At 39.2% G+C, this 25,250-nt stretch overlaps 1 long non-coding RNA gene and 1 other non-coding gene across 2 annotated transcripts; one reads left to right on the top strand and one right to left on the bottom strand.

Moving 5' to 3' along the window:
* Positions 1–11,087: 11,087 nt before the first annotated feature.
* On the bottom strand, positions 11,088–11,194 carry LOC117197489 (U6 spliceosomal RNA). The gene has a single exon (XR_004478136.1). It is a non-coding gene; the product is annotated as a U6 spliceosomal RNA (small nuclear RNA).
* A 4,804-nt stretch (positions 11,195–15,998) lies between these two features.
* On the top strand, positions 15,999–21,312 carry LOC125964383 (uncharacterized). Its single transcript, XR_007477366.1, has 2 exons — positions 15,999–17,005; positions 20,958–21,312. It is a non-coding gene; the product is annotated as an uncharacterized LOC125964383 (long non-coding RNA).
* The last annotated feature ends 3,938 nt before the right edge of the window (positions 21,313–25,250 follow it).

Below are 25,250 nucleotides of genomic sequence, written 5' to 3'. Positions count from 1 at the left end.
TGCAGTTGGCATCGTCATTTATTCATGCACACATGTTCATCTGCGTGCCTGGAAAAATGTGTGTGTGTGTTAATAAATGCAGTGAAATGCCTAGGTGTTCTAGTCTTAATTTTATGCCAGCAGTCGTGTGTATTTTGGCAAGCCACTTAATCTCTCTGAGTCCCAGTTTCCTTATCTGTATACTGAGGATAATGGAACCATTGTTATCGACCTCAAAAATACTTTGTGAAGCTCACTGAAATCAACAAAGCACTGTGTGAGGTATTAACTTATTTATTATCATTAAGGTTTTAACTGGTCACATGCCAGAAGTGAAAGAATAGAACCAGATTTGTGACCAACAAGAAGAAGAATGCTTAATGATGTCCTATTTATTGCATAAACACAGACAGCTAGTTTGGTTACACTCAATCAACTCTCTACTATCTGGAGTAAAAAGCTGAAGAGGAGGTTATAAATAACCTCAGACCACAATCATACAAAAGGCAAATTTACTTCAATTCTCCAGGGGCAGTTTACCCCCACAGAGCCAAGAGAGCAGGTAGGTCTAACCAAGGTAGATCAAGGAACCAGCAGGTAGTTCAGGGACCAGAGTGAACCCTGTTTGCTCCACCTCATCCCTGAGCCAACATCTCCAACCCTACGTGGAGCCCCAGCCCAGGATGATCAAGGCTGACTGTGCCCTGGTTCTATTAAAGGGACTTTCATGATTCTCCAAAAATCCTTCAACCAAAGTAGTACTAACTAAAATCCAAAGCAGCTAAGAGACCAAAGGACACTCCAAATATTCTGATCCCTACTCAGCCTTTCACTAGTGGGCATTCTGTGCCTCAGTTTCGTCTATAAAATGGGTATAACAATAGTACCTATTTAATTAGGTTGTGAGTTAATGCAAGCAGAGCATTCAGAATAGCGTCTGGCACTTAAGCATTCAATATGTTAGCTGCTGCTACTACCACCACCATTATTATATCACACTAATTTGCTTGCACATGGCACTCATTTATGGGCAAATGATATGTCTCTCTCATAGCTCTTCAATTTTCTGAGACTGAAAATTGTTGATCCTTTAAACCCTTTGGCCATCATTATTTAGAATTTTGTTCCTACACTAGTTACCTCACAATACATGTAATACTTCTTTTTACTTATCAGTTACAAAGTAATAAATTATAACTACTGGTGCTATTTAATGACCTAGTAGCCAAACCAAGCAACAATTCTTTGTTTTGCAGCCATACAAGCAGATGCATCTGGAATAAGAGCTAGGACTTAGGCACATTTCAAGCTGTCAAACGTTTTTTATGGTCAGGAAATATTCCAATTCCATTTCACTCAAAGAGCAGAAGCAGTTATAATATCCCTAATTCAGAACTATCTGGTAAATCACTCTAAGAAAAATACTAGAAGGCACCAAAACTGTTTTGATTGAGGACTAAAAATGACATTTGGCCACTAGATGGCATTTAAATTATGTAGCAGGTTTCAGCTCATACGTGATCTATTTAAAATCCTAATTGGTTTGCACTTGGCTCAAGCACTGGCTATTCATATATTTTGACACTGTGGGAACTCTCATGATTTGGCTGAATAGAGGCTTAGGAATATCTACAACAGGTCCTGCAGCTATGGACATAAAATCATAAAAACCTTTTGAGTTATGAAAAAAGAGAAGTAATTTTAAATTTTTGCCTGAAATCTCCAGAACAGGGTTGTTTTTTTTTTTTTTAAGTAAATTATTGAGGGTAAGATTGAGAGACTGGATAATTTACGTTTTTTCAAATCACTGGTTGTAACATGAAGTCTTAATAACCACAGAGCAGCATAATTCACAGGCAGCTTGTCTCAGCTGGCCACAGGTACCTCCAAGCCTGGCCTCTAATGTTCTACTGGGTCCAGCAGCTTAATCCTATCTGCCATTTCCTTTTCAATTAATTCCTAGGAAAGGCCAGCCATAGACTAGTGAAATATCCCAGAGGAGAAAGAAATAGAATCTAATCCTCATTGAATAAAAAGCCTGTTATAAAGAAAGGAGGACAGTCAGGTCAGTTATTTTTTTCATCTCCCACAAGGATATTAGTAGAGAAACATTTTAAATTTCAACAATTAGACTTTAAGATAGCCATAAATATGAAATAAAATATGTACTAAAATAAACTACAAAATAAATGTGTGTATGTTCTTTCCATATTATAGAGGAAACACTTCTATTTGGGGAGATTTTGCATACAGACACCAAGGTAAGTGATGGTAGTAAGTGATGCTTTCTAGCTCTTTTCCTAGGTTTCAGAAAGTGCCCTGCTGCATTTAAAGCCTTTGGTGCTAAATTCAAGTTGTCCACTAGATGGCCCTAATACATATGAGTTCCTTTAACCAGTGGAACATTTAATCCCATGATAAAATAAAGTACTGACATATTTAATTATATTTGTGATTGAAGAAGTCCTCTTCTAAGGGAAAACCATGCAGTGATCATCTACAAAGTTTAATAATGAATTATTAATTACCTAAAAGATAGAGAATTGAACATATGCTTTTTATCTCCTCTCTCAAACTCCCCTCAAAAGACAGAAAAGGAAAGTAAAAGTTATAAATCCACAAGGAAATAAAGAGAAATATAAACAGCAGACCAACTCACATTTTTAGGAAGCTGGCAACCCAATAGCTGAATGTGACTAACCTAGGAAAAAGCTGAAACCAAAGCACCAGCAGAGCAGAGAGCAGTGATCAGGAAGCCTATCCCATCCCAGGATTCTGGAGACTCAGAGATCAAAAGTGCCACTCCCCCTTGCCAGTGGAAAGGCAGGGGCCAGAAATAAATTGAAAATGGAATAATTTGGGGGGAAACCTACATACTGGTCTGCAAGACTTCCCAGCCCCTTTGCCCACTCATTTCCCGGAAAGCTTTCTGACCAGGCCGATTTACCCCCTCCAAAACTAGAAAGCCATAGATCCTCCTGTGCTCTAACAGAGGGCAAGGCTTCTAGATATTGGCTCACTCCCGCCTTAATCATCCATGCATCAGGCTTCCCCTTCCCACCAAAATCAGCTTTTTCCATCCTCACTCTTACGTACAAACAGACAGCCAAGGATCACCAAACATTTTAGGGAAATCTCCAACATAAGAGACACAGAGCAAGGTAAAAAGGAAAAAAAAAAAAAATTGAAGAAACAGAGACAATGCAGATAACAGAAGAAAATTTCAAAGTAACTAATGTCCTCTGAAAAAGAAGAAAAACTGTTGGACCCATGACGCAAGAATAAAGTGCTACTGAAAAGTTTTAAAAAAAAAGAAAGAAGAAATCAGAGAAAAAGAAAGGGCTTTTGAAAACTAACCCTACCCCTAATTAGGGTATAGTATAATAACCAGAATGAAAACTATTTCAAAAGAAAGGTTAGAAGAGAATTTTAAGGAAACTTCCCATAAAATAAACAAAAAACAAAAAAAGGGAAGAAGAATAGGAACATTAGGAGAAAAATCCAGGCTCCCCAACATTAGACTAATAGAAGTTCTGGAAAGAAATGAGAATAAAGCAAAGGGAAAAAATTATTGAATAAATAATAAAAGAACATTCCCTCAAACTTAAAGAAATGAGTTTCCAGATTGAAAGCATCTACTTAATACCCAGCTTACTGAATTAAAAAAAAAAAAAGTTACATCACTGTACAATTTCAGAACATTTGGGATAAAGAAATGATCCTAAAAGCCTTGGAGAAAGGGGGTATAGTATAGTTATATGCATAGAACAGGTAACCAGAACATACTGGAGGGGCTTCCCTGGTGGTGCAGTTGTTAAGAAGCCACCTGCCAATGCAGGGGACACGGGTTCGAGCCCTGGTCCAGAAAGATCCCACATGCTGTGGAGCAACTAAGCCCATGCTGTACAACTACTGAGGCTGTGAGCCACAACTACGGAAGCCCGCGTGCCTAGAGCCCGTGCTACACAACAAGGGAAGCCACCACACTAAGCCCGCGCACCACAACGAAGAGTAGCCCCCGCTCACCTCAACTAGAGAAAGCCCACGCGCAGCAATGAAGACCCAGCGCAGCCAAAAATAAATGATAATAAATAAAATAAATATTTTAAAAAATCTTATCTATAAAAAAATAAATAAAAAATATAAAAAAGAACATACTGGAAACGAGAACTCAGGAAAGTAGCAAGGCTGGAGAGATTTCAGAGTCATCATACAAGTATGTGCAAGCTGAGGCAGGTGAGCAGGTGAAAGTTCTCAGGAAGAACACACACAGCCGCCTTCTAAGTCTTGGACCACAAAGCTGATAGCAGCTCACTGGGCAGTGGCCAGCCTATGCTTGCTACTAAAATGGGGGAGACCACGCTGAGTCATATTAGATCCTGAGGCAAGAGGGAAAATCAGTAATACTGATGCTGTCTACAGTGTTAACTAGTGTCTCCCAAAAATTTATGTCCCCCGGAGCCTCAGAATGTGACCTTATTTGGAAATAGGGTCTTTGCAAATATAATTAGATTAAGATGAGATGAGATCATACTGGATTAGAGTGGGCTCTAAATCCAGTGACTGGTACACACAGGGAAGAAGGTCAGGGGGAGATGGAAGCACAGATTGGAGTGGTGCAGCTATAAGCCAAGAAAGTCCAAAGACTTCAGCAATCACCAGAAGCTAGGGGACAGGCATGAAGTTTCTCCCTGCAAGTGGCCAGCCTCCAGCACAGGAAGACAGTACGTTTCTGTTAAGCCATCCAGTTTATGGTGCTTTGTTACAGTAGCCCTAGGAAACTGATATGGCTTTATTTAAAATTTTGACATTTTATTATGGATTGCTTGGCATTAATTTTGATTTCTTTAAATACTACATTAAAATATCTTGATAAATGAGTTTTTTGGCCCCCCCCCCTTAAATTTTGCCCCTGAAATCCAGGCCCTGGGGCATGTTTTAACTACTTTCATTGAATTGCTAACACATAGCTTTCTCAGTCAGTCATTTTGCAGAGACATATACTCTATATCCAAAGAACAAAGAGTAAAAGCAAACAAGCATGATATTTTTTTTGGAATTTTTGAATTTTATTTTATTTATTTTTTTATACAGCAGGTTCTTATTAGTTATCTATTTTATACATATTTGTGTATATATGTCAATCCCAATCTCCCAATTCATCACACACCCCCACCCCCCCCACCATTTTCCCCCCTTGGTGTCCGTACGTTTGTTCTGTACCTCTGTGTCTCTATTTGCGCCCTGCAAACCGGTTCATCTGTACCATTTTTCCTGGCTCCACATATCTGCGTTAATACATGATATTTGTTTTTCTCTTACTTCACTCTGTATGACAGAATCTAGATCCATCCACACCTCTACAAATGACCCAATTTCGTTCCTTTTTATGGCTGAGTAATATTCCATTGTATATATGTACCACATCTTCTTTATCCATTTGTCTGTCAATGGGCATTTAGGTTGCTTCCATGACCTGGCTATTATAAATAGTGCTGCAATGAACATTGGGGTGCATGTGTCTTTTTGAATTATGGTTTTCCCTGGGTATCTGGCCAGTAGTGGGATTGCTGGGTCATATGGTAATTTTATTTCTAGTTTTTTAAGGAACCTCCATACTGTTCTCCATAGTGGCTGTATCAACTAACATTCTCACCAACAGTGCAAGAGGGTTCCCTTTTCTCCATACCCTCTCCAGCATTTGTTTTTTGTAGATCTTCTGAAGATGCCCATTCTAACTGGTGTGAAGTGATACCTCATTGTAGTTTTGATTTGCATTTCTCTAATAATTAGTGATGTTGAGCATCTTTTCATGTGCTTTTTGGCCATCTGTATGTCTTCTTTGGAGAAATGTCTAGGTCTTCTGCCCATTTTTGGATTGGATTGTTTGTTTTTTAATATTGAGCTTCATGGACTGTTTATATATTTTGGAGATTAATCCTTTGTCCATTGATTCATTTGCAAATATTTTTTCCCATTCTGAGGGTTGTCTTCGTCTTATTTGTGGTTTCCTTTGCTGTGCAAAAGCTTTTAAGTTTCATTAGGTCCCATTTGTTTCTTTTTGTTTTTATTTCCATTACTCTAGGAGGTGGATCAAGAAAGATCTTCCTGTGATTTATGTCAAAAAGTGTTCTTCCTGTGTTTTCCTCTAAGATATTTATAGTGTCTGGCCTTACATTTAGGTCTCTAATCCATTTTGAGTTTATTTTTGTGTATGGTGTTAGGGAGGGTTCTAATTTCATTCTTTTACATGTAGCTGTCCAGTTTTCCCAGCACCACTTATTGAAGAGGCTGTCTTTTCTCCATTGTATATCCTTGCCTCCTTTGTCATAGATTAGTTGACCATATGTGCATGGGTTTATCTCTGGGCTTTCTATCCTGGTCCATTGATTTATATTTCTGTTTTTGTGCCAGTACCGTATTGTCTTGATTACGGTAGCTTTGTAGTATAGTCTGAAGTCAGGGAGTCTGATTCCTCCAGCTCCGTTTTTTTCCCTCAAGACTGCTTTTGCTATTCGGGGTCTTTTGTGTCTTCATACAAATTTTAAGATTTCTTGTTCTAGTTCTGTTTAAAAAAAAAAGCCATTGGTAATTTGATAGGGATTGCATTGAATCTGTAAATTGCTTTGGGTAGTACAGTCATTTTCACAATATTGATTCTTCCAATCCAAGAACATGGTATATCTCTCCATCTGTTTGTATCATCTTTAATTTCTTTCATTAGTGTCTTATAGTTTTCTGAATACAGGTCTTTTGTCTCCCTAGGTAGGTTTATTCCTAGGTATTTTATTCTTTTTGTTGCAATGGTAAATGGGAGTATTTCCTTAATTTCTCTTTCAGATTTTTCATCATTAATGTATAGGAATGCAAGAGATTTCTGTGCAATAATTTTGTATCCTGCAACTTTACCAAATTCATTGATTAGCTCCAGTAGTTTTCTGGTGGCATCTTTAGGATTCTCTGTGTATAGTATCATGTCATCTGCAAACAGTGACCGTTTTACATCTTCTTTTCCAATTTCTATTCCTTTTATTTCTTTTTCTTCTCTGATTGCCATGGCTAGGATTTCCAAAGCTATGTTGAATAATAATGGTAAGAGTGGACATCCTTGTCTTGTTCCTGATCTTAGAGGAAATGCTTTCAGTTTTTCACCATTGAGAATGTTTGCTGTGGGTTTGTCATATATGGTCTTTATTATGTTCTGATAGGTTCCCTCTATGCCCACTTTCTGGAGAGTTTTTATCATAAATGGGTGTTGAATTTTGTCGAAAGCTTTTCTGCATCTATTGAGATGATCATATGATTTTTCTTCTTCAGTTTGTTAATATGGTGTATCACATTGATTGATCTGCAGATATTGAAGAATCCTTGCATCCCTGGGATAAATCCCACTTGATCATGCTGTATGATCCTTTTAATGTGTTGTTGGATTCTGTTTGCTAGTATTTTGTTGAGGATTTTTGCATCTATATTCATCAGTGATATTGGTCTGTAATTTTCTTTTTTTGTAAAATCTTTGTCTGGTTTTGGTATCAGGGTGATGGTAGCCTCATAGAATCAGTTTGGGAGTGTTCCTTCCTCTGAAATTTTCTGGAAGACTTTGAGAAGGATTGGTGTTAGCTCTTCTCTAAATGTTTTTTTTTATTGTTGTTGTTTTTTTGCGGTACGCGGGCCTCTCATGTTGTGGCCTCTCCCGTTGTGGAGCACAGGCTCCGGACACGCAGGCTCAGCGGCCATGGCTCACGGGCCTAGCCACTCCACGCCATGTGGGATCTTCCCGGCCCGGGGCACGAACCCATGTCCTCTGCGTTGGCAGGCGGACTCTCAACCACTGCGCCACCAGGGAAGCCCTTCTCTAAATGTTTGATAGAATTCACCTGTGAAGCCATCTGGTCCTAGACTTTTGTTTGTTGAAAGATTTTTAATCACAGTTTCAATTTCAGTGCTTGTGATTTGTCTGTTCATATTTTCTATTTCTTCCTGGTTCAGTCTTGGAAGGTTATACCTTCCTAAGAATTTGTCTGTTTCTTCCAGGTTGTCCATTTTATTGGCATAGAATTGCTTGTAATAGTCTCTTAGGATGCTTTGTATTTCTGCGGTGTCTGTTGTAACTTCTCCTTTTTCATTTGTAATTTTATTGATTTGAGTCCTCTCCCTCTTTTTCTTGATGAATCTAGCTAATGGTTTATCAATTTTGTTTATCTTCTCAAAGAACCAGCTTTTAGTTTTATTGATCTTTGCTATTGTTTTCTTCATTTCTATTTCATTTATTTCTGCTCTGATCGTTATCATTTCTTTCCTTCTACTAACTTTGGGGTTTTTTTGTTCTTCTCTCTCTAGTTCCTTTAGGTGTAAGGTTAGATTGTTTATTTGAGATTTTTCTTGTTCTTGAGATAGGATTGTATTGCTATAAACTTCCCTCTTAGAACTGCTTTTGCTGCATCCCATAGGTTTTGGATCATCGTGTTTTTGTTATCATTTGTCTCTAGGTATTTTTTTATTTCCTCTTTGATTTCTTCAGTGAGCTCTTGGTTATTTAGTAATGTATTGTCTAGCCTCCATGTGTTCGTGTTTTTTATGTTTTTTTCCCTGCAATTGATTTCTAATCTCATAGCATTGTGGTCAGAAAAGATGCTTGATACGATTTCAGTTTTCTTAAATTTACTGAGCCTTGATTTGTTACCCAATATGTGATCTATCCTGGAGAATGTTCCGTGTGCACTTGAGAAGAAAGTGTAATCTCTTGTTTTCGTAATCTCTTGTTTAGGACATTTTTTGACTGTCCTATAAATATCAATTAAATCTATCTGGTCTATTGTGTCGTTTAAAGCTTGTGTTTCCTGATTAATTTTCTGTTTGGATGATCTGTCCATGGGTGTAATTGAGGTGTTAAAGTCTCTCACTATTATTCTGTTACTGTCGATTTCCTCTTTTATAGCTGTTAGCAGTTGCCTTATGTATTGAGGTGCTCCTATGTTGGGTGCATATATATTTATAATAGTTATATCTGCTTCTTGGATTGATCCCTTGATCATTATGTAGTGTCCTTCCTTGTCTCTTGTAACATTCTTTATTTTAAAGTCTATTTTATCTGATACGAGTATTGCTACTCCAGCTTTCTTTTGATTTCCATTTGCATGGACTATCTTTTTTCATCCCCTCACTTTCAGTCTGTATGTGTCCCTAGGTCTGAAATGGGTCTTTTGTGGACAGCATATATACAGGTCTTGTTTTTGTATCCATTCAGTGAGCTTGTGTCTTTTGGTTGGAGCATTTAATCCATTCACGTTTAAGGTAATTATCGATATGTATGTTCCTATTACCATTTTCTTAATTGTTATGGGTTTGTTTTTGTAGGTCCTTTTCTTCTCTTATGTTTCCCACTTAGAGAAGTTCCTTTAGCATTCATTGTAGAGCTGGTTTGGTGGTGCTGAATTCCCTTAGCTTTTGCTTGTCTGTAAAGGCTTTGATTTCTCTGTCGAATCTGAATGAGATCCTTGCCGGGTAGAGTAATCTTGTTGTAGGTTCTTCCCTTTCATCACTTTAAATATATTGTGCCACTGCTTTCTGGCTTGTAGAGTTTCTGCTGAAAAATCAGCTGTTAACCTTATGGGAGTTCCTTTGTATGTTATTTGTCGTTTTTCCCTTGTTGCTTTTAATAATTTTTCTTTGTCTTTAATTTTTGTCAATTTGATTACTATGTGTCTTGGCATGTTTCTCCTTGGGTTTATCCTTCCTGGGACTCTCTGTGCTTCCTGGACTTAGGTGGCTGTTTCCTTTCCCACGTTAAGGAAGTCTTCGACTATAATCTCTTCAAATATTTTCTCAGGTCCTTTCTCTCTCTCTTCTCCTTCTGAGACACCTATAATGCAAATGTTGTTGCATTTAATGTTGTCCCAGATGTCTCTTAGGCTGTCTTCAATTCTTTTCATTCTTTTTTCTTTTTTCTGTTCCACGGCAGTGAATTCCACCATTCTGTCTTCCAGGTCACTTATCCGTTCTTCTGCCTTAGTTATTCTGCTATTGATTCCCTCTAGTGTATTTTTCATTTCAGTTATTGTATTGTTCATCTCTGTTTGTTTGTTCTTTAATTCTTCTAGGTCTTTGTTAAACATTTCTTGCATCTTCTCAATCTTTGCCTCCATTCTTTTTCTGAGGTCCTGGATCATCTTCACTATCATTATTGTGAATTCTTTTTCTGGAAGGTTGCCTATCACCACTTCATTTAGTTGTTTTTCTGGGGTTATGTTGTTCCTTCATCTGGTACAAAGTCTTCTGCCTTTTCATTTTGTCTATCTTTCTGTGAATGTGGTTTTCCTTCCACAGGCTGCAGAGTTGTGGTTCTTCTTGCGTCTGCTCAAGCAAGCATGGTTTTTAAATAAAAAGTTGATTTCTTCAACAAGGGATGATTACATGTTTTCCTCCCTCATTTCAGATATGCAGCCCATCTCTCAGGAGGGACATACAGATATTGGCAGCCGTGTTTAAAAACAGTTATCACAGTCTGATAATTCCATCTGCTTCCCCTGAGAAAGAAAAATAATTACATGGCCGTTACAGTGGCCTTGGATCCCATGTAGGGAATTTTATTAATACATTGTATTCACTTTGAGAAAACATCTGAAGGAAAATTCTTTTAGAGTTGAATGGGGGATAGTTGGGTATTGGAGTAAGTGGCAGTTTTAGAACATGGCCCCAAGTCTTTTGACACTCCTTTCATGGAGAGGTGATGGTGGGTGGGGGTCCTATGGGCACACTTCTTTTTTTTTTTTTTTTAATTGAAGTATACTTGATTTACAATGTTGTGTTAATTTCTGCTGTACAGCAAAATGACTTAGTTATACACATATATTCATTCTTATATTCTTTTCCATTATGGTTTATCCCAGGAGATTGGTTATAGTTCCCTATGCTATACAGTAGGACCTTGTTGTCCATGCATTCTAAATGCAATAGTTTGCATCTACTAACCCCAGACTCCCAGTCCATACCCCCCACCCCCCTTTCCCTTGGCAACTACGTGCTGTATTTTAGATTCCACATATAAGTGATATCATATGGTATTTGTTTTTCTCTTATTTCACTTAGTATGATAATCTCTAGTTGCCAAAAATATGGAATGCTTCACAAATTTGCATGTCATCCTTGGGCAGCGGCCATGCTAATCTTCTCTGTATTGTTCCAATTTTAGTGTATGTGCTGCCGAAGTGAGCACTGGGCACACTTCTTGAATCTAGGCAGGCTTATGACTCCTTCAACCGAGACTACAGTGGACACAATAGTAAGGCTGGGTCATAAAAGGTAATGCAGCATCAGCCTTACACACTAGAACACTCAAGCTTGGAGCCCTGAGCTGCCATGTAAAAGTCTAACTACCCTGAGAACATTAGCTGTAGAGAAGTCAAGCCACATAAAGAAGACAAGTGCAGTTACTTCTGTTGGCAGTCCCAGACCCTGAGGCAGCCCAGCCCAAGGGATGAGACCTGAAATCTCAAGGAGGAGAGGTCCACCATCCCTGCTGTGCCCAGTCTGATTCCTGACCCACAAAACCTGTGAACATAATCAAATGGTTGTTTCAAGTTGCTGAATTTGGGTCAATTTGTTATGCAGCAAAAGTAACTGCAAGAGAGTATGAGGGTCGAAGACATATCAATATGAATGGGTAGATTCATTATCCAAAAATCTTCCAGTCAACTGCAGAATGGAAGTTTACAATACTTTGGAATAAAAGTTTTTCCAAAATAATCTGGAATAATCTTTGTACTTGTTTTCTATTATAGCTTCAGAGCAGTGAAACGTATAAAGCCCATCCCTTGCTCATGCTTTCTGTTCACACTGCTTCTTAATTGTGAAAACTTCTATCTTAGTCATAAGACAGAAGGATAAAGTCAGCCTTGCCACATTTCAAATTTTATTCCATGAATGCAGGTGTGAGTAAACTGCATCCTCAAGCTTCCTAATAACAGAATGGATTAGCATAACTTCTCAGGTGATAATGCTATTTCATGTCTATATGTTTCACAGTTCTAGCAGTAAAAATGCTAATACTATTGCTGACATTTTAAAAACTAATATGATCCTTATTTTTGTTTGTATTTTAAAGCCACAAAAAATAAAACTAACCCCCAACAATGCTCGTGCTTTTTTTTTTGTCCTTAAAACACAGTATATGATAAGGATAATGATAAAGTCCTATAAATATATAAAATGCTCATTAGAGTAAGCAAGCTTTGTGTTTCTACCATCCTGGAATCCAGGTTCTCAACTTATGGTAAAGTACAAGATATACAAGTTGAAGAATCACCACCCTGGAATGTAGAATTAAAAAAAAAAATGTAGTGAGGTGGATGGACATAGAATCTGTCATACAGAGTGAAGTTAGTCAGAAAGAGAAAAACAAATACCGTGTGCTAACACATATATATGGGATCTAAAAAAGCGGTACTGATGAACCTAGTGGCAAAGCAGGAATAAAGATGCAGACGTAAAGAATGGACTTGACGGCACAGGGAGGAAAGGGGAAGCTGGGACAAAGTGAGAGAGTAGCACTGACATATATACACTACCAAAGGTAAAATGGATGGCTAGTGGGAAGCTGCTGCATAGCACAGGGAGATCAGCTCAGTGCTTTGTGACCACCTAGAGGGATGGGATAGGGAGGGTGGGAGGGAGGCTCAACAGGGAAGGGATATGGGGATATATGTATACATATAGCTGATTCACTTTGCTGTACTTTGTTGTACAACAGAAACTAACACAACACTGTAAAGCATCTATACTCCAATAAAGATGTGAACTGTATAAAAAACAAATAAATAAGATAAAATTCAGAAAAAGAAAGATGTGAAAAAAATGTAGAACAGTGCTTCTGTGAATTGTTGAATTCAAGGTAGACATATAGTATTACACAGATATTATGGGAATAATAGAATTTATCATTTTTTCTATTTTTACTATTCAGCTACCAAATGTCATTGAAATGAATAATTGTTTTTATTTTTCCTCCAACTCTTTCAAGATATAATTGGCATATAATATTACATAAGTTTAAGTTGCACAGTGTGATGACTTGATACAAATATATATTGCTAAATGTTTACCATAATAAGAGTAGTTAACACATCCTTCACCTCACATACAGTAATTACCATTTATTGTTGCTGTTATTATGTTGAGAACATTTAAGATCTACTCTTACTGGGAAAACTGGATAAGCACATGCAGAAGAATTTGACCCTTATCTAACACCACTCAAAAAAATTAACTCAAAATGGATTAAAGACTTAAACATAAGACCTGAAACCCTAAAACCCCTAGAAGAAAACATAGCTGAAAAGTTCCTTGTCATTGGTCTTGGCAGCAATTTCCTGGATATGACACCAAAGGCACAAGCAACAAAAGCAAAAATCAATAGGTGGGACTACCTCAAATTAAAAAGCTTTTGCACAGCAAAAGGAAAAACAAACAAACAAACAAAACAAGCAAAAACAACAAAAAAACCTTACTAAAAAGTAGGCAGAGGAATTGAATAGAGTTTTCAAAAACAACATACACATGGTCAACAGGCACATGAAAAGGTGCTCCACACCACTAATCATCAGGGAAATGCAAATCAGAACCACAAGATATCACCTCATTCCTGTTAGAATGGCCATAGTTAAAAAGACAAGTGTCAGCAAAAGGTGTGAAGAAAAGGGAATCCTTTTGCACTGTTGGTGGGAATGCAAACTGGTGCAGCCACTATGGAAAACAGTATGGAGTTTCTTCAAACAATTAAAAAAATAGAACTGCCGGGCTTCCCTGGTGGCGCAGTGGTTGAGAGTCTGCCTGCCCATGCAGGAGACGCGGGTTCGTGACCCGGTCCGGGAAGATCCCACATGCCGCGGAGCGGCTGGACCCATGAGCCATGGCCGCTGAGCCTGTGCATCTGGAGCCTGTGCTGGGCCACAACAGTGAGAGGCCTGCGTACCGCAAAAAAAAAAAAAAAAAATAGAACTGCCATATGATCCAGCAGTCCCACTTCTGGATATATATTCAAAGGAACTGAAATCAGGATCTCATCAAGATATCCACACTCCCATGTTTATTGCTGTATTATTTCACAATAGCCAAGATCTGGAAACAACCTAAGCATCCATCAGTTGATGAATGGATGAAGAAAATGTGGTGTATATATAATGGAATACTATTCAGACATGAGAAAGAAGGAAATTCTGCTGTTTGAGACAACTTAGATGAAACTTGAGGGCAGTGTGCTAAGTGAATTAAGTCAGACAGAGTAAAACAAATACTGTATGATCTCACTTATATGTGGAATCTAAAAAAGCCAAACTCAGCAGAGTCACCAGGAGCTAGGGGGTGGGGGAAATGGGAAAGTACTGTTGAAAGGGTACAAACTTCCAGTTAGAGGATTAACAAGTTCTGGGGATTTAATGCACAGCATGGTGACTATAACTAATAATACTGTATTATATTTGAATGTTACTAAGAGAGTAGATGCTAAATATTCTCACCACAAAAAAAAGAAATGGTAATTATGTAACAGGAGGGAGGTGTTAGCTAACTATGGTGGTAATAATCTTGCAATATATGGATGTATCAAATCAGCACATTGCACACCTTATACAATGTTGTCAATTATATCTCAATAAAGCTGGGGGAATAAAAAAATCTACTCTCTAAGCAAGTTTCAAGTATATAATACAGTATTGTTAACTATAGTCACCATCCTGTACATTTCATGCCCAGAATGCATTCCTCTTACAACTGTAGTTTGTACCCTATGACTAATATCTCCACATTTCTTCTACCAGCCCCTGGTAAACACCATTCTACTGTTTCTGAGTTTGACTTTTTAAGATTATACGAGTGAGATCATACAGTATTTGTCCCTCTTTATTTGACTTATTTCACTTAGCATAATGCCCTCAAGCTTCCGATTATTTTTAAATGATGGAATACAGAGCAGTGTATTTTCTATCATGAAAGGAACTAAGCCATAAACCACACTTCAGGAGTACCTTTGAATGTTTTAGCAGAATACAAAATATGTTTCCAACCAACTTCTGCAAGTTATTGTTAACCAAGCAGAATAAGGCAGACACCAAAGAGAGAAATTGATAATAAGAGAGCATACTTCAGTCAGTTGGCAATAGTGTACTTTAATGAACTCTATTATTCATTTTAAATTAGATGTTAATTCCTTATTATTATACATATTCACTCAGAGACTATGGAATTGGAAATAGCAGCAGAGGTTCTGCCTCCTATAACACTGGGCAAGGGATTCTCTGGGCTTTAGGTTCCCCACGTGTAGAACAAGGATAACAAAAACCACTGGCAGGACTGGGCACAGGGGCCAACACGTTGAGAAGCCTATGGGTTGGCATGTAGTCTGCAATCACTGGTATATTATTATTTCATAGGTAGAACCCCTGTGATTGTTTCTTCTGGAGCAGCTAAAGCTACAGGTTTATTCTGTGAAAGACACAACTCATCTGAGGCAATGCGTCACAGAGGCATGTGCAGGGATTGATTGAAAGTGATGTGTTTCTTGAGTTTCATAGAACCTACCTACAGCTATGTTATTTTACTTTGAGTTTTGTATAATTTAGAGCATGTCTCTGTTTATATATGTTTTTCTCCTCTTTCTGATTCTAAACAGCTCACCACACACTCCGTCCTCTCTCCTATCTCTCCCTCTCTTTTCTTTCCTTCACTACTCTCTCTTACACACTCCTACTTTCACTGAACATCTATGGAAAGAAGTAGGAGGCAGCTTTTAGAAGAGGAAATTTTATATCTAACTATATACATAATATATATCTAACTAATCCCCCCCCCCAAACAAAACACCCTTAAAACAAGAAAATAAACTTTAAAAATTCTTCTATTTCCTTTTACGGTCATTTAAGGGAGAGGCATTTAAAGGAGGAAGGAAAGGCTGGCTCAACTATCACAAAAAAACCCAAAAAAAACAGAGGAAATTAAAGAAATAGAGAAAGCAAAGGGAGGGCGGGGAGAAAGAGAACTCCGGAAGAAAACAAAAATCATGGAAAGTGGAAAAAGACAAGTGAGGTAGGAAGACAAGAAAAGAGGCAATAAAAGATCAAGCTCAGAGGGCTCTAAAGACAGCCTTAGTCACGCTGGCCAGAGTACTGGCATGGTGAAAACAGTGGCCTGAATTCCACCCCTCTCAGGCAAATCACAGAAATCTTTGGGTCAATTTCATTGCCTGTAAAAGGTAGACAAAACCTTTGCCCCTTATAAATTTAAATTCTCATTTTATTTCTGATACCTTTTCACGTTGTCTTTAAGCAGCTTACAAAATGATTAACCACGGTTTCAAGTTCTTTAACAGCTTTTTATACCCATCTTTTCAAAATGCCACCCCTGTATTATTCAAATGGAAACTAACTTAAAATCACATTAATCTCATCAAGCCGGACTAGGTACTGCTTATCCCAGCCTCCATACACAAAGTCGTCATTTTATGGATGTCACTCTTCCACTTTACACCCTAAGGGCACACATAAAAACGACAAGCGAAAGCCTTCAAATAAACCCAAATAACAACACATTTTACAGTTCCCTTTTAACAGAACTCCCAGGTTGGAAGATCAACTAGGGTGAGAGGTCGTGTTCACCCTTATTAGGAAACGGGCACAGTTTAAAGGTTTAATTCGAAGTCTTAGGAAATTACAAAAGAGGTTTCCTTTCCAAGAGAGGTTCAGGCCAGGGGAGGAGCAGGCGACCTTCCTACCCACCCCACCCAGCACTCGGCATCAGATTAGAACTAAGCGGCAGCATTCTGCCGCTGACGTCAAAAGAGGCCGGCTACTGCGAGGGGCGGAGGGAAGGGCTGGCGACGACGCGACTGCGCAGGGGCGGAAGGCGGACGGACGGAGAAGGCAGGCGAGCTAGATCCGGCAGCTGGCGGAGGGAGCCGCACGACCGCGGCCACGCGAGGGCAGGGCGCGCCGCGCGTGCGCGGGGCGTGGCTGTAGTTCTGCAGGTTTTCCGGCATGTGAGTGTCTCTTCCCGGCCGCCCTCGCGGCTTGGCCGCCTCAGGCCTTCCTAGAAATGATGGGGTTGGCGCTCTCCTCCCTCATGACCGTTGTGAAATCATTACGCCCCCGGAGTCCACGGCAGCCCAGCCAGGTCTTGCACGTGTTCATTGTCCCCGGGCCGAGTGCGGTCAAACTTTGCGGGGGTAGCGGGGCCTGGGGCGGGGCGGGGGTGGGGTCTTCAGTCCGAGCACTTGTCTCGCGGGGTGTGGGCCCCAGGCTGACGCCGAGTTAGTTGAATGGCTTTGCAACTGACCACCCACTTCGTTCACTTCCCCCACGGTAGAGCCCTCCGGGAAACCCGCCTCTAGATCTGGGATGGCCCTTTAGCAGCTGGAGAAGGGAGTTACCGCCAGAGTCCTTCCGTAAAAAATTGTAAATGCTGTAATAACTATCTAATTAAATTCACTTCCGCAAAGCAGGCAGAATGTTGTGAGGTTCTTTATTGAGAAGGGCGAGCAAAGGGCAAATGATGCTTGGTCTTCGCTTTTAAAAACAGTTCCTGAAACTGTTGAGGGGATACAGTGGAGCTTTTCCAGCTTGTCTTTTCCCCGCCGCTACCTATTTCTCCCTGAACTCCCTCGGCCCAGGGAACAGAGAGACCAGGTTGGGATTTCCGGGTCTACAGATCCGAAGCAGCCTAGAAGGAATCACATGAACAATGCCTAAAACAGCCCATCTCCAGATCCTTTTTTAAATTGGAAGCTGAGATAGTCCTGCTGGGAGTGAATGAATATACACACACTAGTGATTAAACGTATGTATAAGACTTTGTCCGTGATGTTTCTATTCTGAAAATTAGGTACGCACTAGATATTTTTAAACCTAAAGGCAAAACAGTTAGTAACCCAGCAGACATCTACCACTGATTCATGCTTCCCACCTTAAGGAGTAACTGGATTGCTTTTGAGATTCCAGTGATATGTATGAAAACACTGTACACTCTAAAGCAATTATATGTCAGCTCTAAGTAGTTGCTCTCAGGATGTAGGATTTAGATACCTCTGAATTGTTTCGTGATTTGTGAATAGAGAAATCTGTGGTAGTTTTAAGGTGTGGCAGAGGAGCAATATCTGGTTCGATAGTGTGCATGTGTCACTGTCACTATGAGGAAACATTTCCCTGAGACAAAACTAGACTAGGGCTCCAGTGAGTTTAATGTCACAGTGTACATAATTTAAATCAATCCAAATAACAATTCCTCTAAAGCATCTTGTGGTGGGCCTGGAGAAAGCTTGTTCTTTTAGTTACATAGTAAGATGAATTATTTTCACTGTAGCAACCAATGTTACACCAGTCCAGGGAGAAACAGTGTTACAATAGAGCCTTTGGATGCTGTCATGGAAAGAACACTGGATTGGGCATCAGAAAAACCAGAGTTCTAATCTAACCCTGCCACTCAATCTAAAATCGTCTAAAATCGTTCGTTTCTCTGGATTTCCCTTTCCTCACATTTAATGTGGGTTTGTCACTCTCCTGAATTCTGTTTGCTGGTCAGGCTTTCCCTCTTTGGTCTTAGCACTTTAGCGTAACATAATTTAGTGAGTACTCACTAGAGGTTTGTTGAAATAATTCCAACTCTACAAAGTTTGATGTTGAGCTGTTTTTATTGTTTGAAACAATACATGTAAGATCTGTTATTCAGAATGCTATTTATTGTCAAAGAATCACTCCATAGATGACTTATTACAGAGGTGTACAGGTACCTTTACAGAGGATAAATCTTGACACCACCTTAATCAAATAATCAAAATTAACCAAAAATTGGACAATAATTGGACATCATGTGCCCCTTGCTGTGAAGCTTAGAGAAAGATTCAACATCATCAATGGAGTATTCCTGGGAAAATATTTAACCTGAATCTAATCATAATCTAATCACTGACAACTCCAAATTAAGGAACATGCTGCAAAATAGTTGACCTGGAATCATGAAAAATGCCATAAAAGACAAAAACCCTAGGGAATTGTTCTAAATTAAAGAAATGTGACAACTGTATGCAGGGAACTTGATATGAGGCTCATTTATTTTTATTTTATTATTTTTTAATGAGGCTTATTTATTTTTGTTTCATAATGTTCAAAATAGCTAATGTGGTCCTCAGATTCCCAGAAGTTACCTCCTGTTCGCTCTGAGAAAACTAAATGTGTAGGGAGCTTCAGAAAAGCTGATTCTTATTATTCCTGAAAGTTTCTTCCGTGAAAGACCGCTTGTGTTAAACACTTACTGGAAACAGAAAACACTACTAAATGAGGTCAGCTACTTCACTGCTCAAAATTATAACTCAATCCTTAAAAGGAAAATGGAATCATTTTTAAAATGTCATTTTTAGGGATTTGCTGGCCCTTTCTATTTTTAATTGCCTAGGCCCAGTTAGAGGGAAACAGGCAAAGAATAATAAAAATGAAACTACTACCTAGGGGTAAGACAGGAATAAAGACACAGACCTCCTAGGGAATGGACTTGAGGATATGGGGAGGGGGAAGGGTAAGCTGTGACAAAGCGAGAGAGAGGCATGGACATATATACACTAACAAACATAAAATAGATAGCTAGTGGGAAGCAGCCGCATAGCACAGGGAGATCAGCTCAGTGCTTTGTGACCACCTAGAGGGGTGGGATAGGGAGGGTGGGAGGGAGGGAGACGCAAGAGGGAAGAGGTATGGGAATGTATGTATATGTATAACTGATTCACTTTGTTATAAAGCAGAAAGTAACACACCATTGTAAAGCAAATATACTCCAATAAAGATGTAAAAAAAAAAAAATGAAACTACTAGAAAAGCTTGAGGAAGTAAGTGTTCTTAATATTATTCTTTTATTAATATAGCTCTTGATTTTCTTGAGGTAATCACTGCTTTACACCCTCCAGAGGTCCTGAGAGCCTCTAGAAATGAGGGCCTCTTCCTGAGTCCTTCACCTTCCAGCCCCTGCCTACCTCTGCAGACTCATCAATCCCTGGTGTACACACACACTGTATTCTCACACACCAGAATATTCCTTGTGTAAGTCTTCTTTCAATTAAGGTAGGTTTAGGATGAAATGAATAAAAAGGAAGTTATCTGTTCACATAACTGAAAATCCCAGGGGTAGCATATAGGCTGTGACTACAGGGAGGGGCCCATATGAAGTCTTGGGTTGGGTTTCCATCTCTGGTCTCTGCTCTTTTTTTCTGCTGACTTCATTCTCAAACTGGTTCTCTTCTGCAGCTCCAGGCTTATGTCCTCCTTTCAGCAGTCCCAGCAGCAACAAGCAGCTCTCTCCCCTCCCCTGGCCAGGAGTACAGCCAAAGCCCTGGACTTGGCTGTTGTCCTGAACCAGTCACCGGGAGGAAGTGGGGAAGGGGTCAGCCCCACCTCAGCCACCTACAGCGAGGACGGAGAAGTTGTGGGTCCCCCAGGGAAAATGAAAGAAGGAAGACTGAATGCTGGGCAGGCTGAAACAACAGGTGTCCACTGTATTTCTCAACACACCCAGCAATCTCATACCTCCCTGCCCTGGCCCCTGTTTTTCCTCTGCCTAAGATGCTCTTCCACAGTTATCCTTCTGACAAATACCTGTGTAGCCTTTAAAAGCCAGATCACATGTCACCTCCTTTTTGCCACCTTCTTTGTCTGTAAAATTACTCCATCCTTGGAACTGTTTCTATACCTCATACCTATTTCTATTATTATCAGACTGAACTGGATTTTTTTTAGAACAATTAATTGCAATTATACAAGTAATATATATTCATTATTAAAAATTCAAAGAGTAATATCACTCAAAGAGTGGCCCATGGACTGTCACCAAACTCTGAACTGTTTGTTAGAGTCCTCAATAAGTACAGAAATTGAGAGTAAGTCTAAAACTTGTTTTGGCAATTTGATAGAACTTTATGTCTGTTGAATCTAACAATAAACAATTCACAGGACTTCCTGGTGGTGCAGTGGTTAAGAATCCACCTGCCAATGCAGAGGAATGTCGGGTTTGAGCCCTGGTCCAGGAAGATTCCACATGCCGCGGAGCAACTAAGCCCGTGCGCCACAACTACTGAGCCTGCGCTCTGGAGCCCGCAAGCCACAACTACTGAGCCTGTGTGCCACAACTACTGAAGCCCACACACCACAACTACTGAAGCCCGTGCGCCTAGAGCCCGGCTCCACAGCAAGATAAGCCACCGCAATGAGAAGCCCACGCACCACAATGAAGAGTAGCCCCTGCTCTCCGCAACTACAGAAAGCCCACACGCAGCAACGAAGACCCAATGCAGCCAAAAAATAAATAAATTAATTAATATTAATAATAATTTGCCTATATTTGCATGGCTATTGAGTGACAGGATTTTTTTTTCCCAGTAAGTCAACTACAGAGCCTCCAATACTTTCAGCCATTGGGTTCCACTTCCTCCATATTGAGATTATTAAAAGAGATAAAATCATCTAATGTGCTTTAAAGCCTTGCCACTCAGTATAGCTCTTAGACTAGCAGTATCAGCATCACTTGGGAGTTTTTTTGAAAATGGGGCTCTCAGTCTCCACCCAGGTAATTTGTATACATCTTAAAGTTTGAGAAGCACTTCTTAAAGAATATCAGGAAATGGCAACTCTCACTGCACTGGTTTTCTATAACTGCTGTTTAAAATTACAACAAATTTAGTGGCTTAAAGCAACACAAATTTATATTATCTTACAGTTCTGCAAGTTAGAAGCCCTAAATCAGTTTCAATGGGCCAAAACCCAGGTGTTGGCAGGGTCACACTCCTTTGATGTTGTCTGTCTGGAAGTCATGCCAATAAGCTCTTCTTACTCTTGAACTGCTGACTAAAACTAAGACTGGTTGGCCAATTTTTGACATGAAGTACCATAAAGAATAAATCCATCCAAGGACCAGCTTGACTGGATTATTTGCAATCAGCAGATATTTACTGAGTAGCTATTTGAAGCCTCATCTTTGGACCTTAATTTCCTTGCTTGAATAAAAGAGATGAGAGTAGATACTAACTTTAATCTAGCTCCAAAAGCAAACCTGTGGTTTTGTGTTAGCTTTACAGTTCAGTTTATCAAATTGGCACTGGCCTTAACTCTTGGTCACACATGCCCAGTTTCTGGAAACACCTCCAAAAACTGTCTCAGAGCTTTGGTCCATACTCAGTCACCAAACGACTTCACTATATTGTTTCTGTGAGCTCCTGTCCCCCCATTGCAACTCTCTGGGTATAGCAATTCCAACAGGCCTTCTGTTCTGCAGTCCAGGCCTATACAGAACAGAGGTTGTGGGCTATTTAAGTAGCCCACTGTGAGGACACAGAATAGAGCAGAAGTGGAAACAGCTGATCTGCTACAAAGTGCTGCAAAAATAACAGGATAAATTGGGACCTGTAGCTCCCCGTTAGGGAGACAGGGCTGTGGTGATAGGACAGGCACTTGAAGATGGAACTGACTTCTGGATGGAAAGGAGAAGGCAAGACCAGGTTGCCTATGGAAGGCCCTTGGAAAAAAACACGCAATTCAGTCCACAAGTTCTGATTATGTATCTACCATATACACAGTGTCTATCAGGTTCTGTAGAGAATGCAAATAAATGCAAAAATGGTCCTATTTTTAGGGAGTCAATGAATTCACCCATGAACTAATCAAGTAACAACAATGCATGATAGTATGGAATCATGTGTCAAAATATACTAAAGGTCATTAAGTGCTAGGTCTTGGTTCAAGTTGAGACATAGAGGGGAATAAGGTCAGGTGGTAATGGGATATGGAAATGAGTGACAAGGTAAGTTAAGATTGTGGAAAGCCTCAATTGCCGAAAGGTGTTTGATCTCTATCTTTTATCTTCAGCATTTTTTTTTGAGGAAGTGGAAGAAGTAAACTGATATATCAAGAGCAATTTAGAGATGTCCCAGGTTGAATGAGGGATGGGAGAGACTGTAGGCAAGAAGACCATTTAGAAAGCTACTGTGATGGTCCAGGCATGAGATAACAGCAGATATAGTAGAATAGAACAGACAGATTCAAGAACAATTTCCTTCTTTGAAGGAAGGAACAACAGGACTTAGTGACTAAAATACAATAAAGAAGAACTAACCAAAGATGAGTCTGAGGTTTAAGATGTCTGGATGACCAGAGTCAAAGAACTTTAGACCTGCAAGGGGTCCAATTGGACTCCCTCACTTTAAGAAATGAGAAAACTGTGGTTAAGTGTCAGAACTAGTTCTCTGCAGAGCCAGCAGCAGAATGCCCAGGCCAGTGCTATTATGAGATTTACCAAGCAGTATATGCCTAAGTGTTAATTACATATAAATCATGTTCAGTCCCAACCACTGGACCACCAGGGAATCCCCCAGAATGACTATTTCTAATGATGAGGGAAACCAGACCAGAATGCATTGTCATATAACTGCCACAGGACTAAATGAAAAAGTCATGTAACTACGTGAATAAAGTCATGTGTAAAGTCAGATAGTCTCTGATTTCTGCCATAAATAGAAACTTGATGAGCAACTTCTTAAGGTTCTAAGTGATCCCTGTTGACATTAACCGTAATGATTTACACCTTCTCTGACTGCTTTTTGCACTTACTAGTCACCCTGACATTTGTCTGTGTGTGTACCATTCCCTTTATTAAGAGTGTACCTCCATCTAGGCGGGGGACTTACATTTCATTTGTCCTTAGCCTAAATTACACTGTTGTGTTATTAAATTCTGCTGGTCTAACCAATTGCTGAAGAAATTAATGAAATTATGCCAATTGTAATTTTAGGATTAAAGAACCTGAATGTTTAAATATTAATGAAAAACATGCTCCCCTGAGAGGCTGCAGAGACTAAGGGAATGAGAACTGATTTAAGTATCAGGAATATGATTCTTCAGTAGCCCCCAGGTCACAGATAATTCCATTTTTCTCTTCAGTGATCCTCTGAAGCCTGCAGGTCTTGGTAAGTAAAAATGCAACTTTAATTATCGTTGATTTCCTTTTAGACATGGGTGAACTCAGGGTATACTAGTACTAGGACCTCTGTTTGTTGAGAAAGAATATACAAAATATATTATAGACTTACCATTCTATTTTTATTTCGAATGACAACCCAGTCATTTACCTTCTTTTTTAAAAAATTTATTTTATTGAAGTGTAGTTGATTTACAATGTTGTGTTAATTTCTGCTGTACAGCAAAGTGATTCAGTTATACATATATATATTTTTCATATTCATTTACCTTCTTAATGGAACAGTCTCACTTGTCTGAACTCATTGCTACTAAAGCTTTTATGCAATTAAAACATATGCTTTATCCCTCCCAATTCTGGATCCTTTATAACTCTGAATAGGTCTTAGTCTTTCCACATTTTAATGTTGATGTTTTGGAAGTAGGTACATGGAAAAGCAACTTTCTTCAAAACAACTCAGAAATAATGTAACAACCTTTTCAAACCATGATTTTTCTGGAATTTGACTCTTAAAAGGATAGTCAAAAGTTTTTTTCAACTCCGGGCCTTAGACAGCCTTGTGGAGCAGAGCCACTAGACCCATTACTTTCCATCTTCTGGATTACTCATGAACTTTTTTTTTTAAAGTTTAAATTATAAGTATCAACAACATCACAGTTTAATGAGTTAATGCTAAGCATTTAAAACATCGGCCCACTTTCTCTACCACCATTGTTGAGCCTGAAGGGAGGAACAGTGAAAATAGTCGTGTCTATTGGATATAATTTGGGGTACAGTCAGAAGGGAATGGGAAATGGGCACAAAGCTGTGGAATAGTTTGGGTGGTTCTGCACTCCTGGAAATGACTGCCAGACACAGGAGGTGTGGGGAACAGGGAGGTCCGCTGGGAAAAGATATCGGGAGTAGAGCAGGTAACCCCTCCTTGTCCCAGAACTTCTCACTCCTATGCTTGTGAACTTTTTTAGATTAATCATAGACCTAGAGATTAAAAAATAATTATAAAATATATCAAGATATCACCAAATCAGCCTACTGGAGAGACATGGTGGGAGACCCTCTAAATATTAGAAAAATGTTCCATTAAGAAATTAAAAATAAATTATATTACTCTTAAGTCATTACAAATATAGGTGGTGATTTCACTGAAGCTCAATGTTTCAATGAAGCATATCACCAATTAGGGGTTTTTTTCCCCTTTTTATTTTGAAATAATTGAAGCTTTACCCACTGATACTATCTTACACAACCATACTAGATGATCAGAACCATGAAAATAG

The sequence above is a fragment of the Orcinus orca genome, chromosome 5 (assembly GCF_937001465.1).
Source record: "Orcinus orca chromosome 5, mOrcOrc1.1, whole genome shotgun sequence".
Lineage (NCBI taxonomy): Eukaryota > Metazoa > Chordata > Mammalia > Artiodactyla > Delphinidae > Orcinus > Orcinus orca.
Note: the sequence above shows the minus strand (reverse complement) of the source record. Positions and strands in the feature narration are given on the sequence as shown.